Raw genomic sequence first — 12,598 nt, 5'->3', positions numbered from 1 at the left:
GCTCCTCCATAGACATTTTCTAATTCATTTGTTATGATAAACTCGAGATTTTAATTTGAAATCTCAGTAAACATATGTGGTGGATTGCATTGTTTATTCACAATTATTCGTACCCTTCCCATCTTTGCCATGCTTTTTTATAGGTGGGGTAACCCAGTCTGCTCCATTAGTTTTGGGCTTGTGTTGACTTGCTTTGGCCTACACCACACTGGAACAGAAGCTTAAAATACGTTGTATGCTTTAGTGCTTCCCCTACCTCCCTTGAACTTCTGCCATTTGTCATGAGACTATCATGCCCCAAAGAGTGGCTGCACCTTCAGTGGGGATCCCAGAATGAAAAGACAAATGGAATTGTGCAGAGTCCAATATGGCCACAAAAAATCTGCAGCCTTCATGTAATGGGAGCAAGAATGTTTCCTACTACTGCTATTTGGAAAAAATTGGCATCTTTATGATATTGAGTCATTGGTACAATGTGTGTGTGTGTGTGTGTGTGTAGCTCTGTGCAATTTTATCACATATGTAGTTTCATATTACCACCATTCTATCAAAATACAGAACTATGCCATCACCACAAAGAATCTTCCTCATGCTACTTAATTATAGTCACACCCAACTCCCTCCCCGCCACCATCCCTAATCTCTGACAATCACTAATCTGTTCTCCATCTCTTTAATTTTGTCATTTTAAGAATGTTACGTAGGCCAGGCACAGTGGCTCATGCCTGTAATCCCAGCACTTTGGGAGGCCAAGGCGGGCGGATCACTTGAGGTCAGGAGTTCGAGACCAGCCTGGCCCAAACAGCAAAACTCCATCTCTACCAAAAGTAACAAAAATTAGCTGGGCATGGTGGTGTGCCTATAGTCCCAGCTACTCAAGAGGCTGAGGCAGAAGAATTGCTTGAACCCAGGAGGCAGAGGTAGCAGTGAGCCGAGATCATACCACTGCACTCCAGCCTAGGCAACAGAGCAAGATTCCATCTCAAAAAAATCCAGAATATTATGTAAATGAAATCATACAGTATGTGACCTTTTGAGGCTGCCTTTTTCTTCACTCAGCATAATGCCCTTGAGATTCATCCAAGTTGTTGTGTGTGTCAACTGTTGATTCTTTCCATTGCCGAGTAGTATTCCTCAGTGTGGATATACCACAGTTTGTTTAGCCATTCACCCATTGAACAGCATCTGGGTTTGGGTTATTATGAATAAAGCTGCTATGAATATTTGTATACTTGTTTTTATGTGGACATAGTTTTCACTTTTCTGAGATAAGAAACCAGAAGGGCAATTGCTGGGTCATTTTGTAGTCACATGTTTAGTGTATAAGAAACTGCCAAACTGTTTTCCAGGGTGGTTATACCATTTTACACTTCCCACCACCAATGTGTGAGATATCTGAGTTTTCTGTATCATTGGCAGCATTTGGTGTTGTCACTATTTTTTAATTTCAGTCATTTTGGTAGTTATGTGGTGGTATCTCACTGTGGTCTTAATCTGCATTTCTGGGCAGGGGGTGGTGGCTCATGCCTGTGATTCCAACACTTCAGGAGGCTGAGGAGGGATGATTGCTTGAGGTTAGGGGCTCAAGACCAACCTGAGCAACATAGTGAGACCCCGCCTCTACAAAAAAAAATTTTTTTTTTTTTTTTGAGACAGAGTCTCACTCTGTCACCCAGGCTGGAGTGCAGTGGCCAGATCTTGGCTCACTGCAAGCTCCGCCTCCCGGTTCCCGCCATTCTCCTGCCTCAGCCTCCGGAGTAGCTGGGACTACAGGCGCCCGCCACCTCGCCCGGCTAGTTTTTGTATTTTTTAGTAGAGACGGGGTTTCACCGGGTTAGCCAGGATGGTCTCGATCTCCTGACCTCGTGATCTGCCCGTCTTGGCCTCCCAAAGTGCTGGGATTACAGGCTTGAGCCACCGCGCCCGGCCTCTACAAAAAAAAAAAAAAAAATTTAATAGCAGGGCATAGTGGCACAAGCCTGTAGTCCTAGCTAATCAGCAGGCTGAGACAGGAGGATTGCTTGAGCCCAGAAATTCAGGGCTGCAGTGAGCTATGACTATACTCTAGCCTGGGTGACAGAGTGAGACCCTTCTCTAATAATAATAATAATAACAACAACAACAATAATTTGCATTCCTTAATGTAATGGTGTTGAATATCTTCTCGTGTCTCATTATTTGACATTACTATATCCTTGTCAGTGAAATATTTTTTCCTATTTTCTAATTGAATTTTTTTCCCCTAAGTTTTGAGAATTCGTTATGCTTTTTAGATACGAGGCTTCTGTCAGATATTTGGTTAGCAAATATTCCACCCTAGTCCATAGCTTGTCTTTGCATCCTCTTAACAGAGTCTTTGCAGAAAAAAGTTTTTTAATCTTGACAAAGTCCAATTTATCAATTTTTTATCTTATGAATAAAATAAAATAAATGGCACAGTTCTAGTGTCACAATTCTTTTGTTTCATTTTCCAATCTTATGCAGTCAAGGACATTGTGGAATAGGAGTGGTGATAGTGGTCATCACTCTCTGTTCCTAACTTTAAGCTTCTGATTTTCTAATCTGTCTTCCTTCCTCATTTTCAGTTCCTAAGGTAAAGGGACTATAGTTATCAGTTACATTGTGTTTGGCTACAAGAGTGTGCTTGCCTAGAGTGGCTTCAACAACAAAAACATGTAGGCTTGGCAGGGTGGTTCACACCTGTAATCCCAGCACTTTGGGAAGCTAAGGTGGGAGGACTGCTTGAGCCCAGGAGTTTGAGACCAGCTTGGGCAACATAGGGAGACCCTATCACTACAAAAAATAAAAAAAAAATTAGTCAGGTGTGGTGGTGTGCACCTGTGGTCCCAGCCACTCAGGAGGCTGAGGTAGGAGGATCGCTTGAGCTCAGGAAGTCAAGAATGCAGTCAGCCATGATTGTGTCACTGCACTCCAGCCTGGGTGACAGAGTGAGACCCTGTCTCAAAAAAAAAGTAGTAATTTATATGATAAACATATGTGGTCTTGGGCTCTTTCTGTCATAGTTCTACTGTACCACCCTCAGTTTTGGCTTTTGTCTTTGATGACATCCAGGCAAGAAAGGTTGCAGGCTTTCCCACTGTATTCATTTCAACTGGGGAACAACTTCTTACCAGATGCCCCCGAGACATATATCCTTTCACATGTCATTGGTTACTACTGGATGACAAAGATAGGGGAGTGGTTACCATAATTACCGTAGACTAACCATGATTCAACTTCTGGGTCTGGGGTTCCTTCCCTGAATGTGCTGACACCCAACATTTAAAGTTACGAAACTAGGCAGGGCACAGTGGCTTACGCCTGTAATCCCACCACTTTGGGAGCCCAAGGCGGGTGGATCACCTGAGGTCAGGAGTTAGAGGCCAGCCTGGCCACTCTGGTGAAACCCCATCTCTACTAAAAACAGAAAAATTAGCTGGGCGTGGTGGCGGGCGCCTGTAATCCCAGCTATTCAGGAGGCTGAGGCAGGAGAATCACTTGAACCTGGGAGGTGGAAGTTGCAGTGAACCGAGATCACGCCATTGCACTCCAGCCTGGGTGACAGAGCAAGATTCCATCTCAAAAGTAAATAAATAAATAAAGTTACCAAACTAAGGATGAAGGGGGTGAGAGGGAGGAACTAGTTATGCTGCCAACAATATCTACCCAACATCTATTTGACTTTGTGTTCCCTGTGCCTGACAACGGCAGATATATTTGGAGGTTTCTGTTCGGCTTACACCGCTTTATTAGGAACCACCTCTCCATCCCTGAGGGTAGACCTCTGCAGCCACACAGCGGCATCTCCAGCCATAGTGGAGGGGAACATCAATTCAGTCATCAACACATATTTATTGGGACTTGACCACCATCAAGCTATTTATGTTTATATTTATATTATATGTTTATGCTGCACATAAAATACAATGTAAGTGGTATACACTAGAATTATATTTCATCCATATTATAGCTACTGTGCTAGGCACTGAGAATAGAATGGTGGACAAAAGAAGATGGTCCCACAGTCTAGTGGTGAATACAGTCCTCATTAAAATCTTAAATTGCAATTGAGATAAATGCTCTAGAGGACTAGTACATAGTGATATATAGTGCACGATTAGGGGATTAGGCCAGGAGTGAAACACTGGCTCAAACTCAGACAATCAGATTTTCTTGCCTGGGAATTAAAGATAATAATAGCTAACACTTACATGTGATTATTGTCTAATACGGTTTGGCTTTGTGTCCCCACCCAAATCTCATTTTGAATTGTACTCCCATAATTCCCACGTGTTGTGGGAGGGGCCCAGTGGGAGATAATTGAATCATGGGGATGGTTTCCCCGTACTGTTCTCCTGGTAGTGAATAAGTCTCACAAGATCTGATAGTTTTATCAGGGGTTTCCGCTTTTGCATCTTCCTCATTCTCTCTTTGCCTGCTGCCATCCGTGTAAGACAGGACTTGCTCCTCCCTGCCTTTCACCATGATTGTGAGGCTTCCCCAGCCAAGTGGAACTGTAAGTCCAATTAAACCTCTTTCTTTTGTAAAATTGCCCAGTCTCAGGTATGTCTTTATCAGCAGCATGGAAACAGAGTAATACATGGTCCTAAATTATTTTATACAGTTTAATGGATTTAATTCCTTCCCACAACCCTACTGAGGTATATTACATTATCACTAGTTTAGAGATGAGTAAATTGAGGCACAGAGAGGTTAAGTAACTTGCTATAGGTCACACAGCTACTTAGGATGGAACTAGGATTTAAACCCAGGTAGCCTGGTTCCAGAGGATGGGCCCACTATCACTGGGACCAGGAAGGTGGGGCAGCTGTCTCCTGCCCTCTGGTGGGAAAAGCAGAGAAAGCCAGTTTTCATGCAGAGAGAAGAACAAAGGAAAAAGTGCAGAGAGAAGTAAAAGCAAGGTTCCCCCTCCAGTGTTTTTTGAGACAGGGTCTTACTCTCTGTCACCTAGGCTAGAGTGCAGTGGTGCCATCGTAGCTTACTGCAGCCTCAAACTCCTGGGCTTACGTGGTTCTTCTGCCTCTGCCTCCCAAGTAGCTGGGACTACAGGCACATGCCACTGTGTCTAGGTAATTTTATTCTTTATTTTTGGTAGAGATGGAGTCTTACTTTGTTGCTCAGGCTGAACTCCTGACTTCAAGTGATCCTCTTGCCTTGGCCTCACAAAGTGCTGGGATTATAGGGATGAGCCACTGCACCCAGCCATGGTCACTTTCTTGAGGAGTCTTAATTGTCTTCTGTAATATCCAGAGACACCTTTACCAGGATCCTCTGAATATGATGACTCCTGAATTTCATCACCAAGTGTATGATCAAGCTTCATCCATCCTTTCTTCCCTCCACTCATAAAGGATATCTATTGTGTCAGTTGCTGCAAAGTTTACAGCACCCCACCCACATGGCTTAAGCTGAACTTCCCAACTAGTTTGCCACCATCACTTGTGTGCCATAAATGGCTTATAGGTATGGTCAAGTTTTTGATCCCCTCAGCCTTTAGGGCAGCTAGCAAAGGCCTGAGGGTGACTAAAGTGTTTGGGCCAGTCACCTCTGGCTGTAAGTAGCCTGTCCATTTACACACCAGTGCACCATACAAATAGTATCTTTCTTTCTTCTTTTCTTGTAAGAGATGGGGTCTTATTCTGTTGCTCAGGCTGAAATGCAGTGGTGTGATCATAGCTCACTGTAGCCTCGAACTCCTGTGCTCAAGCGATCCTCCTGCCTCAGCCAATTTTTAAATTTCTTTGTAGAAATGGGAGTTTTGCTATATTGCCCAGGTTGGTCTTGAACTCCTGGCTTCAAGCAGTCCTCCCACCTCAGTCTTCCAAAGTGCTGGAATTATAGGAGTGAGCCACCGCTTAGGCCCAAGTAGTATCATTTTCTATGTGTGCCATTACCAGACAAGGTGGGGAAGCACTAGCTTAAGGAATAGACTTATAATTTTCTCCTGAAATAAGAAGTGTGGGCTCTTTCTGCTGCCATCTTTATATTCCCTGCACAGATCTGGCATTTAATCTGACAGTGAATCAGTGTCAGAACTAAAGGAACAGTGAATCTGACAGTGAATCAGTATCAGAACTCAAGGAACAAAATTCCACACAATAAGCCCAGGTGGCAGCAGCAGCCGCATTCGATGAAGAACCAGTCAAGAAAGCAAAACACAGTTGGAGTGAAGGGTAGGTACATGGCCAGGCATGGTGGCTCACATCTGTAATCCCAGCACTTTGGGAGGCTGAGGCAGATGGATCACTTGAGGTCAGGAGTTCGAGACCAACCTGGGCAACATGGTGAAATCCCATCTCTAGTCTCTATTGAAAATACAAAAATTAGCTGAGTATGGTGGCGCATGCCTGTAATCCCAGCTACTCAGGAGGCTGAGGCAGGAGAATCACTTGAACCCAGGAGGCAGAGGTTGCAGTGAGCTGAGATTGCGCCACTGCACTCCAGCCTAGGAGACAGAGAGAAACTCCATCTCAAAAGACAGAAAGAAAAGAACAGAAGTCACAGAAGGCTATGGCTACATCCAAACTGGGTCTGTGAAAGGCTACAAGAGACTACGAGGGTTACAAGAGTCGCTATCCTGAAATCTAAGAATATCCTCTTTGTTATCACAAAACCAGATGTCTACAAGAGCCTAGCTTCAAATACCTACACAGTTGATGGGGGGAAACTAAGATCAAAGATTTATCTCAACAAGCACAGCTAAGAGCTGCTGAGAAGTTCAAAGTTCAAGGTGAAATTGTCTCAAACATTCAAGAAAACATACAGACTTAACTGTACAAGAGGAGAGGGAAGAGGAGGAGTTTGAGGAGACAGGTATGAAACTTAAAGATATAGGATAGGTCTTGTCACAAGCAAATGTGTGAGCAAAGGCAGTCCGACTCCTGAAGCACAACAGTGCTGATATTGTAAATGCTATCATGGAATTAATGTAATCTGAAGATGAGGACTTTTTGTGTGTGTTTCAAAAGAGTAACTGCAGCTTGGTTTGAAATTTGTGCTGTTTGTATTATTAATAAAGTTATGGCTCTTCTCGTTGGGTGAAAAAAAAAAGAAGTTTGCAGTAGGCATTCCCAGTTAGAGTGCACCTGCTCAGCAAGGTCATCTGGAGCTTTCCTCTCTTTACACTGCTATTCCCATCATGGACTTTTATCTTCAACCTCAGGGTTGCATGGTCATTTCATGGTTACAAAATGGCCTCCCCACCTCCAAGTACCATGTTCTTACAAATGGGGTTCAAATTGGGAAATGGTGGTATCAGAGGACTCTTCTGATTCGTCAGCCTCTTTTATCAGGAAGCAAACTCTTTCCTAGAAGTTCCCCAGCAGGATTCCTCCTTACAGCAGGAAGAACAGATGTGAAAGAGTCTTGGAAAGTATCTGATTTTCCCTTCTCCAATTTGGAAAGTGGGCTTGAAGAAGGTTTGGGAATGGCTTGGAGGTAGCTGACTGACAGTGCCTGCTATTTTTGTTAGGTAATGTAAAACAGTATGTGTGACAGTTCTGAGACTTCATTCTAGTGAATTTTTAATCAAGTTGTTTCTCTTGGAGTATCTGCTTACTTATATCATTGAATATATAAGTTGATGTAACTCTCCCATCCAAAGCAGGGGTTGCCAAGTCCAAACCAATCTACAGACATGTGGAGCATTTAATACCTCTGTACTGCTGACTCTGTTGTCAACAGACAGCTTTCTGCTCTCATGTGATAGCACTATTTATATCAGAAACTTGTCCTTAAAAGTCCATATGAAGGCCGGGCGCGGTGGCTCACGCCTGTAATCCCAGCACTTTGGGAGGCCGAGGCGGGCGGATCACAAGGTCAGGAGATCGAGACCACGGTGAAACCCCGTCTCTACTAAAAATACAAAAAATTAGCAGGGCGTGGTGGCGGGCGCCTGTAGTCCCAGCTACTCAGGAGGCTGAGGCAGGAGAATGGCGTAAACCCAGGAGGCGGAGCTTGCAGTGAGCCGAGATCGCGCCACTGCACTCCAGCCTGGGCGACAGAGCGAGAAACCGTCTCAAAAAAAAAAAAAAAAAAAAAAAAAAGTCCATATGAATAAAAAGTTAAATTTGTTTTTTAGAGACAGGATCTTGGTATGTTGCCCACGCTGGCCTTGCAGTCCTGAGCTTAAGTGATCCTTTAACCTCAGGCGCCTAAGTAGCTGGGACTTACAGGAACCTGCCACTGAACCCGGATGAAAGTTAATTTTTATTTATTTATTTATTTATTTATTTATTTTTTTTTTGTTGTTGTTGAGACAGAGTCTCACTCTGCTGCCCAGGCTGGAGTACAGTGGTACGATCTTGGCTTACTGCAACCTCCTTCCCCTGAGTTCAAGCAATTCTCTTGCCTCAGCCTCCCAAGTAACTGGGATTACAGGCACCTGCTACTGCGCCTGGCTAATTTTTTTGTATTTTTAGTAGAGATGGGGTTTCACCATCTTGGCCAGGCTGGTCTTAAACTCCTGACCTCATGATCCACCTGCCTCAGCCTCCCAAAGTGCTGTGATTACAGGTGTGAGCCACCATGCCTGGCCAATTTATTTTTATTTTATTTATTTATTTATTTTAATTTTTGAGATGGAGTCTTGCTCTGTCACCCAGGCCTGAGTGCGATGGCACAATCTCGGCATACTGCATCTTCTGCCTCCCGGGTTCAAGTGATTCTCCTGCCTTAACCTCCTGAGTAGCTCGGATTACAGGCACAGCACCACCATGCCCGGCTAATTTTTGTATTTTTAGTAGAGACTAGAGATGGGGTTTCACCATGTTGGCCAGGCTGGTCTTGAATTTCTGACCTCAAGTGATCCACCCTGCTTTGGCCTTCCAAAGTCCTTGGATTACAGGCGTGAGCCACCGCACCCTGCCTAAAAGTTAATTTTTAATAAAAGTTCCTATGTAGCAATTCCATCTCACTAGGTTGAGACATTTTTTTGGATAATCACAAAAGTCATCTTTAGTTCATTCATGGCTTGCAGTCAGAAAACTTCATTTATTTACTTCAAAGACAACATGATAGATATCTAAGAAATGGCCAAAATCGCAGGATTAAGAGAGATTGCTCTGTAGCAATACACAGTAACTAGGATGTTAGAAATCTAGGACCCTGATTCACTTCTCACCTCCCAATTCTGTTCCTATCTGGGTCTTACTTATTTTGATAAACAGCATTACCTTACATCCGGTTGCTCAAACCAAATACTTGGGAGCAGTCCTTTCCCCGACCACCCACATTAAATCTGTCAATACATCTTATCTGTTCCACCTCCAAAATTTATCTCAAGTTTTTTTTTTTTTTTTTTTTTTTTTTTTTTTTTTTTTTGAGACAGAGTCTTGCTCTGTCGCCCAGGCTGGGGTGCAGTGGCCGGATCTCAGCTCACTGCAAGCTCCGCCTCCCGGGTTTAGACCATTCTCCTGCCTCAGCCTCCCGAGTAGCTGGGACTACAGGCGCCCGCCACCTCGCCCGGCTAGTTTTTTGTATTTTTTAGTAGAGACGGGGTTTCACCGTGTTAGCCAGGATGGTCTCGATCTCCTGACCTCGTGATCCGCCCGTCTCGGCCTCCCAAAGTGCTGGGATTACAGGCTTGAGCCACCGCGCCCGGCCATCTCAAGTTTATTGACTTCTCTCCCTTTCCACTGTTCTCACTCATTTCTCTCTTACAACTGCAGTGGCCTACCTGTTATTTCTGCTTCCACCTGTAAGTCCCCTACAATCCATTTTTCCCATATCAGCCAGAATATGTTCATCAGTTCATCAGTTATCTACCACTGCAGAACAAATGACCTCAAATCTTCCGTTTTTTTTTTTTTTTTTTTTTTTTTTTTTTTAGACAGAGTCTCTCTGTCGCTCAGGCTGGAGTGCAATGGTGTGATCTCGGCTCACTGTAACTTCTACCCCTCAGGCTCAAATGATCCTCATGCCTCAGCCTCCCAAGTAGTTGGGACTACAGATACGCGCCACCATGCCCAGGTAGTTTATCTGTATTTTTAGTAGAGATGGGATTTTACCATGGTGGCCAGGCTGATCTTGAACTCCTGACAAGTGATCCGCCCACCTCGGCCTCACAAAGTGCTAGGACGTGAGCCACTCTGTCCAGCCCACCCCAAATCTTTTTTTTTTTTTTTTTTTTTTGAGATGGAGTTTCACTCTTGTCACCCAGGCTGTAATGCAATGGCACGATTTCAGCTCACTGCAACCTCCACCTCCTGGGTTCAAGTGATTCTCCTGCCTCAGCCTCCTGAGTAGCTGGGACAAGAGGTGCCAGCCACCATGGCTGGCTAATTTTTGTACTTTTAGTAGAGACAGGGTTTCACCATTTGGCCAGGCTGGTCTTGAACTCCTGACCTCAGGTGATCTGCCCACCTCGGCCTCCCAAAGTGTTGGGATTACAGGCGTGAGCCACTGCGCCCGGCCACTTAATAATCAAAACAGAAAAACAAGAAACAGTCATTTTATTTGCTCACAATTATATGGGTTAGCTGAGCAGGGCAAGTTCAACTGGAATAGGAAGGCTGTGTTGCATGTAGTGTGGGTTGGACTTTCTCACATGACTGAAGTTTGGGCTGGAGAACCCAAGGTGGTGTCACTCACATGTCTAGCCCCTCAGCAGGGATGGCTGGAACGCTGGGGCCTCGTGCTCTGGCATCCTCCAGGACCTCACTATCCATGGGGACTCTCCAGCAGGCTGGCCCAGTATTCTTTCCATATGGCTCAAGGCTCCAAGAAAGCAGCAAGTCCTCTTACAGTCCATTCTCAGAAGTTGCACTATGTCCCTGTCACTTCTACCACATTCTGTTGGTTAAAGCAAGTCACAGGGCCTGCCCAGATTCAAGAGAAGTGGAAACAGAGGGAGAAATGGAAAAGGCCCATTTGCAAAAAGGCATGTGAGGTGAGATGGATGGTTGCGGCCACCTTGGAAACAATCTAACAGAGTGAGCTTGTATTTATTTATGTTTTTAATTTTATTTCTTATTTTTTGAAACAAGGTCTTGCCTTGTTGCCCATACTGGAATGCAGTGGCACTACTGTAGCTCACTGTAACCTCAAACTCCTGGGCTCACGTGATCTTCCCACCTTAGCCTCCTGAGTAGCTGGGACTACAGGCTTACACCACCATGCCCAGCTAATTTTTAATTTTTTTTTTTTATAGAGGCAGGGTCTTGCTCTGCTGCCCAGGCTGGTCTTGACCTCCTGGCCTCAAGTGATCTTCCTGCCTCTGCTCCCCAAAGTGTTGGGGCTATAGGCATGAGCCACCATACCTGGCCCAGAGTGAGCTTTAAGAAAAGTATACAACACATTTCACCCACCTCCCTCCCTCCCTCCTTCCCTTTCTCCCCTCCCTCCCTCCCTCCCTCCCTCCCTTCCTTCCTTCCTTCCTTCCTTCCTTCCTTCCTTCTTTCCTTCCTTCCTTCCTTTTTTTTGGGGGGGGTCTTGCTCTGTCACCCAGGCTGGAGTGCTGTGGCACAATTTCAGCTCACTCCGGCCTCGACCTTTTGGCTTAAGTAATCCTCCCACCTCAGCCTCCTGAGTAGCTAGGATTACAATTGCATGCCACCATGCCTGGCTAATTTTTTCTATTTTTTGGTAAAGACAAGGTGTCCCGTGTTGCCCAGATTGGTCAAGAACTCTTGGGCTCAAAAAGATTATGCTGTCTTGGTCCCCCTAAGTGCTAGTATTATAGACGTAAGCCACTGCGCCTAGCCACCTCCCTTCTTAAACTTCTTCAGTGCTTTCAGTGGCACTTAGAATACAATCCAAACTCCCTATCCTGGCTGAAAAAACTGCCTGTCCCTTGTGCCTGCCATCCTCCTGCTCTTTCATTACATTGGCCCTTTTTTTCCTCCAACACCAAACCCTGCCCCTTCTTGGTTTTTTCATTTGCTGAAAACAGCAGTTCCTCGGAAACACTCTTCATCCTGACTTTCATTTTGCTCTCTCCTTCTCCTGGTCAGCTAAAATGTCACATTTTTAGAGAGGTCTTCTCTGGCTACCCCATCAAAATCAGCCTCCTTCCCTCACCCTCAGCTACTCTTTCACCTCCCTCTGTTTTTTTCCTTCAAACCACAGATCTGAAAATTCCTTCAAAGCACAGATTTGAAAATTCCATCTTCTTCATTTTCTTTCTTTAAAAGATGCTCATCAACTGTTAAAGTGACAAAGTTATAAAATATAATCTCTGTAATGGTTATGAGTATGTCTGCACATTTAAAGACCAAGTGTTTCCCTCTAGAGAGAACTGGGGGGCTGTAGGTCAAGAGAGAGAGAAACTAGCTTTTCGTCGGATATTCTTTTGTGTTGTTGGACGATTTTACCATGTGCATGTTTTTTAAATTGTAAAACATTTTAATAAGATCTCTTTCATGAGGGATTGCCTCTCAAAAATTATTCAATAATTTTTAATGATTTCATTAGATCATCAAACGTCTTAGGTGAACTGGAGGCTGTGAGCTGCCCTCTTTAGAAATTTGTTTGGCTTCCCTGGGTTAGAATGAGTCCAGCAGGATTCTATAGAAGGCTCTTTCCTTTGCTTGCTTCAAGACAGGATGAATAGCTTTAAATACATATTTAAAAAGAAAGC

At 44.4% G+C, this 12,598-nt stretch overlaps 1 pseudogene; it reads left to right on the top strand.

Annotated features, from left to right (window-relative positions):
• The first annotated feature begins 367 nt into the window (after nucleotides 1–367).
• LOC126953421 (nascent polypeptide-associated complex subunit alpha-like) lies at nucleotides 368–6,953 on the top strand (annotated as a pseudogene).
• Nucleotides 6,954–12,598: the final 5,645 nt, after the last annotated feature.

The sequence above is a fragment of the Macaca thibetana genome, chromosome 4 (assembly GCF_024542745.1).
Source record: "Macaca thibetana thibetana isolate TM-01 chromosome 4, ASM2454274v1, whole genome shotgun sequence".
Classification (NCBI taxonomy): Eukaryota; Metazoa; Chordata; class Mammalia; order Primates; family Cercopithecidae; genus Macaca; species Macaca thibetana.
The sequence above is the reverse complement of the archived record's forward strand: the minus strand, read 5'-3'. Positions and strand labels throughout refer to the sequence as shown.